The sequence below is a fragment of the Hordeum vulgare genome, chromosome 4H, assembly GCF_904849725.1.
Source record: "Hordeum vulgare subsp. vulgare chromosome 4H, MorexV3_pseudomolecules_assembly, whole genome shotgun sequence".
Lineage (NCBI taxonomy): Eukaryota > Viridiplantae > Streptophyta > Magnoliopsida > Poales > Poaceae > Hordeum > Hordeum vulgare.
Window position 1 is genome coordinate 291,977,365 of NC_058521.1, and position 6,617 is coordinate 291,983,981.

Here is a 6,617-nt window from a genome sequence, read left to right on the forward strand (position 1 = left end):
CAACTAGCAAGGCAATGATAGTAATGGTATGTAGGGAAATGATCATCTTGCCTATGTGTAGTGTTTGATTATTGTGAATTGCCACGCCATTCCTTGCATAATTGAACTAGACATGCATCATATTAGGTTGTGCATCATATCGTGCATGTGCCATGGTGAATATCGTGTGTTGATTCTAGTTTCCAGTTTGCTTCTTCTCGTTAGAGTTCCGCAAGCGTGTCAAAATGTGATGATTCGTTCGACTACGTCGGTTTGTCTGCTTCACGGATTCGTTCTTCTTCCAAGCGGGATCACAAGCAAGATGATCATTTTCCTAGATACCATTACTAGCAATTCCATGCTAGTTGTCTCGTTTCTTTTGCTATGTCTCGCTGCCTACCACATGTTCAATAAGCCTCCCAACATTGCCATGAAAACCTTTATCATTTTCACAAACCTAGCAAACCACTGTTTGGCTATTTTACCGCTACTTAACCATTTTATAGCATTGCTAGTTGCAGGTGCAGTTCCTTCCATGTGACAACATGGGTTCCTTGTTATATACCATATTATTGCTAATTAATTTAATGCACCTGTATACTTGGTAAAAGGTGGAAGGCTTCGTCCTCTAGCCTGGTGTTTTGTTCCACCTTTGCCGCCTTAGATTCAGCTACCAGTGTTATGTTCCATAAATGATCACTCCTAACAAGCTTGGGGTTGTTATAGGGACCCCCGAGATTTTCATTTTGGGATAAAACTCGTCTGGCAAGGCCCAACAATTGGTACTATATTTTTCGAACATAATAATACTAAAAACATAGAGTGTCATGAACCCGAGGAGTAATTCAACATAATACAGGGGGGGCAGTGTTGCTGGTGCTGGTCCAAAATAGAACACCGTGCGGGGCCAACCCGGGGCAACTCGGGAGATGTCTATCAGGCTACCGTACGCTTAGCTTATCTGTCGTGTCCTCAGAACGAGATACACAGATCCTATCAGGATCATCGACACGTGGTGCGACCTTGCTAGACTTGTTTTAACCTTTCTCGAGCGTCTCGTGCGTGGGATTCCGAGGATAGTTTGGGCTATCTCGATGTTGAGGTTTTCCAATAGGAACCCGAGGACATCACGGGTTTTCCCTGATCGAGGTCATTCCGGCGTAGCATGTGGTAGTTTGTGATGAACTAGTTGGAGCACCCCTACAGGGTTAAATCTTTCAGAAATCTGTGTCTGCGGTTATGTGGCAAACTTGGAAACTGTGTTTAACACCAGCTCTAGATAACTTGAACTAAACTTAATTAAAAACTTGCCAGCTATGTGCTAACCGTGAATGTCTCTTCACGTGAGTTATGTATCCGGAAGAGGACACAGTGGGGTTATGTCTGACGTAACTAGGTTCCGGATCATTCATTTGGTCATTATTAGTTCACATCTGATATGCGTATATCATCCCCCTCTTATTCTTGTACTCATAAGTTAACCACCTCAAATAAATGCTTAGTCGCTTGCTGCGGCCACACCACTTAACCATACCTCACCCATTAAGCTTTGCTACTCTTGATACCTTTGGAAATGAGATTGTTGAGTCCGTGTGGCTCACAGATTACTGCAACAGCGGTTGCAGGTACACGCAAAGCAATACTTTGACGTGAGCGTGATGATTGTTCTATTTGGAGTTTCTTCTTCTTCTAATTCTTCGATCTAGGATGGGTTCCAGGCCGGCAGCTTGGGATAGCAAGGATGGACATCATTCTTTCATCGTTTGTTTTTGTCCGTAACCGGACCCTGTTCTTCTTCATGATGATTGGTTATGTTGTTGAATTAATGTGATATTGTTGTAGCTTGTGGCGAGTGTAAGCCAATTCCATATACTCATCTCTTCTATACATGTACTTGTAACAATATCCATTCTTACGGAATGACAAGATGTGTTTCTATCCCTGTCGAGGCCCTCCGGCCAAAATAAAGATAGGATCGCATCTTGGGTGTTACACAAGAGTAGCAAAATCTAATGCAAGCATGAGGGAGAACGAGTAGGCGATATAGGAATAATCAAGGGGGTTGCTTGCGTGGTTACTCTGCAGACAAAAACGGATCCTCGACTAGGAAGTAGTCGATCACCGGATCAGCATCAGCATCGGGGTCTACCGGAAAGGGAGTAACGTAGGGGAAACACAATAAATAACAGAGCAATCTAATGCATCACAATGCATGACATGGCTATATGCAGCACTAGGCATGACCTAATGCAGTACTACACATTATGGACGGATCGGGAAAATATCTGATGATATTTCTCGGGTGTGTGGCTACTACCAAATAGGCAAAAACGATGGAAAAGTTACATGTTCGTCATGCTAGGGACCGTTGACAAACGAACTAACCGTGTATTTGGGTTCGTCTCGTTTTTCTCATCAACTTTCATGTACAAATTATGTTCATCCGGACTACAAATTATTTTATTTTATTTTTTAAAGTTTTGCTTATATTAAGAAAATAAATAGATAAAATTTAATTCCAAATTTCATTTATGACATCACCATGATGTCATTGCTCACATGAGGAGTCAACGGTCTTGTTGACTTGTCAATATGACCAATGGGTCCTACGTGTCATACTCTCTTGATTTATAACAGAGTTAATTAGACTAATTAGATTAAATTAATTAAGTTAGCAAGCTAACTTATTAATTAACTACATAATTGTTGAATTAATTAATTACTTTATTAATTAACAAATTATGTTCACTTTAATTAAGTTGTCTAGTTAACTTATTAATTGAATAACTAATTGTTTAATTAACTATTTTCATTTGATTTACTTATTTTATTCAAATTTTATTTCGTTTTTAAAGGGGCTAGGCCCCTCTCGTCATTCTATGTAGGGCTGTTAGTGGGGATTAGCCCCATAATTAAGCTAGGTCGGCCCCACAAGGCAGTGGCTGCAGCCATCAACACACACATTGCACACCGGCGACGCACAAACACCACACGGCTGGATCGGCTCGGCTCTCAGCCGTAGCGGCCGTCGACGGGGAGGGTGAGGCCCCGCGCGTGCCAGAGCGGCGTGATGGGGAGCAGTGGTGGTCGTGATGGGGAGAGGCGGTGGTCGCGGTGGGAGCTGGAGGCAGACGCATGGCGGGGCTTGGGCACGCGAGTGCGTGGCAAGGGGTGGATGCGGGTGGCACGAGCGCATGCACGGGTGCTGTCGGGCGAGCAGGTGAGCGCAGCGGCGCGCGGGTAGCAGTAGCAGCAGCAGGTGGGGAAAAGCAGCAACAACAGAGGCAGAGGTAGCAGCAGTCACAGGGGCGAGCGAGGAGGGCGGCCACGAGCAGAGCGCCGCTGGGGAAGTGGGGAGGCTCACAGGGTTCGGCCGACGCAGGACACTAGGGGGATGGCAAGCACGGGACGCGACGAGCAGATGGGGAAGACGAGCGCAGCGCCGCTGGGGAGGCTCACAGGGTTCGGCCGATGCAGGACACTAGGGGGATGGCAAGCACGGGACGCGACGAGCAGATGGGGAAGACGAGCGGAGTGGGGTGGCGCTCGCAGGGGAGGTCGCGGCCGAGCTCGAGGGGGAGGTCCAACTGGGAGGGTGAGGATGACCGGTGAGGGGGTTATGCCGGGGTGCCGTGGCCGGTGCCGGCGGGGCGGCCGGGGGAGCGTTAGGTCGAGGGGGAGGGCGCAGGGGCGCCGCCGTTTGGAGTGAGAGGTGGGGACACGGGGAAAAGAGTAGGGTTGGGGTTGAGGGCCCATTTATAGGCCGGGGAAGGAGGGGGAATGGGGAGGGGCGGGTCGGGCCACTTGGCCCGGCTAGGGGGGGCTAGGCCCAAAAAAAGGGGGCAGGGCCTTTTTCTTTTTAAAACTTATTTTTTGTTCTAGTTTTTAGTTACTTCATTTTTGCTTTAATTTCATTAGCAAAATAACTTTTGTAAAATATGGCATTGGTCTTAAAAATACTATTGCATTTTAATACACTGCCTCAAAAAGTTTGGGAGCCCTTTGAAAATATTTGGAATGTGGAGATATCAAAAGGGGTATCTATATTTATGATTTGTCATGTGTTTTAATTGGTTTAGGGTATTTAAACACCCTACAAATTGTCGTTTCATATTTGATAAATACTAGGTGAATATTTCTAAAGCAAACATGATTTTATTCTTCATGTTTATAAAATATTTAATCCACTTATTATTTGGATTTTGAAAATCAAAGGAATGTTGGAAAGAGATATAATTCACATGTGATCATTCATTATTTAGAAAAACGGATTAGCTTAATCCCACAGGGTTACACTAGCTTATTTACATTTATCATTGTAGCATAATCCAGGGATGTCACAACTCTCCACCACTAAAATAAATTCTCGTCCCGAGAATTAAAAGTTAGGGGTAAGAGGGAAACGTGTGGTTACGAAATTATAACGAGTCTCCTTGTCTTGTTTGCTCTCATTCACGGGGTTGTTCCTTGTTAAGGTATTCATTACTGTGATTAAGGTCAACCTGATGGAGTCGTCATCCTCCCTTCGGGATCTTCATCGTCCTACGAATGCGTTAACATTGGAAAACTTTGGAAAAATGTAGCTACACAAAGTAGGGCATCTAATGGAAAACTCAGGGAAGAGGACATGAATTATTCCTCAAGTTGTAACTGATAGAATTCATTGGGAGTAATTTGCGATGGTACAAAGGTTTCAAACGGTTAGGCAATCGTTTGATGCCTAAAGATGTATGAAAGTGGGCTTAGTGCAACGAAATAAACATTGCATCTGATACAAGAATAGATCGTCCCATTGGACGGTAGCTCGGGAATTTCATCTGAAGCCAAGTGTAAAGGATACTTTGAAGTCAAAGATGTACACGAGAGTCGGGTTTCGATCCTATGGAACTTTGGGTTATGGGTCCACCAAGTAGGTTAAGAGCACGCAGAGCGGTGACATCATGCACAGTCTTGGTAGCAAGACATCTAAGAGGATAGCATGATACTTACGTTGTCAACAACGTCGGTACCAAGGATGAGGGATGAATAGAACCATTTTCCTGCTCGTTGAAACAAGGTGGACCAATAGGCAAAGTTCTCGTCCATCGACGGCTACCGCAATGTTATCAACAATAGTAACACGGTCTTACTAACTGAGTTGTACTCCGAGGTTTTTACCAAAGCAGGGAATTACCACTGCTTAGATAAGTTTAGATTTCAAGAAAAGTTAAACATTGCAATGGGAAGGAAAAAATGTGTTCTGAAAGTGCGTTATATTGACTAGAGGGGGGTGAATATGCGGTTTTTACAAATTCATCACTGAGGGAATTCCTAGTGAGGAAACTCCTCAGTCATGAACTCAGTGTAGCGGAAATAGTACTAAGGCACAAGTGATAAAACGACTAGAGCAAAGTACTTAGCGTGAATTGAGAGAATCGGTTTGCACAGGTCAAGTATACAGGATAAGTTCGTGATGAATAACTAAGGTGAAGAATTTGAGGTGAGGAATTCAGAGAAAATCTTCAGTAAAATTCTGCAAATAGTACACGTGAATTCTTCAACAAGTGATTTGAGGAAATGAAAAGAGTTGAAGAAAAATAACATGTAGCTTGATGAAGACAGTGTTAATGACCCAGTTTCAACTGATGTAATAGTTGTACGTCTGGTTTGGAACGGCTTGGTATTGAAACCAAAGGACACACAGTCCCTAGCGTATTCTCCTTGAGCTAAGCACGCACAGTACTCGCCCAACACTCGTGGTAAGTCTTCAGGGCAGACTTCAAAACCCTCACAAACTCGGTCACCCGACGATCCACAGTTGACTGTTGGATGCTCTAGACCATGATGCCAAGCCGTCTGGAGGACACACAGTCCTCAAAGGTAATAAGCGTCGGTTCTACACAGGAATAACTTCTTCAGTGATGCTTAGTCACTTGGGTTTTGGTTTGGGTTTGGGTGTTTGTGGTATTTTCTCACTTGATGATTTTCTCTCAAAGTCCTCGAGGAATTGGGTTGCTCTAAATGACAAGCCACAGTTTCCGTCGGAGCAGCCAACTAGCTAATGGTTGTGGGGGCGGTTATTTTTAGCCTCGGAGCATCCCTACATGATTTGACAGTAATGCCCTTAATGATATGACCGTTGGGTGGATAAGATTTGGGACATGTGGCACGTGGAGCGGCAGCGGTTAGAACTTTCAACTGTGAAAGTCCTCATGTCTCTCATGTTCCTCACTTTGAGGATCTGGTAGGTGTAGGTTTGAGTTGAGCATCATGAGGAAATTCTTTCCATAGTTTTATATTGACCCCCTTTAACAGTACGGTGTTCCTATGACTCAAGAATAAAATAAATGAAACAGAAAGAGTAAATCTTCAAGCTTCAAAGTCTTCAGAGCCTTTTCTTCGGGACACACCGAATTCCTCATCTTCAATGTCTTCATGAGGAATATCAATTTCTTTGCACTTTCTTCACGATCAAAGTCTTCAAGGAATTACCAAAGTCTTCACTCGAAGACATATATTTTTAGGGGTCGATATTCATCGAATAACTCAAACTCCTCAACGACTTATAGAGCATGTGCACACTTACAAAATTATCAGTCTCTTAACCTATAAGTCTTCAATCCACCAAAAGCACTAAGGGGCACTATATGCACTTATAA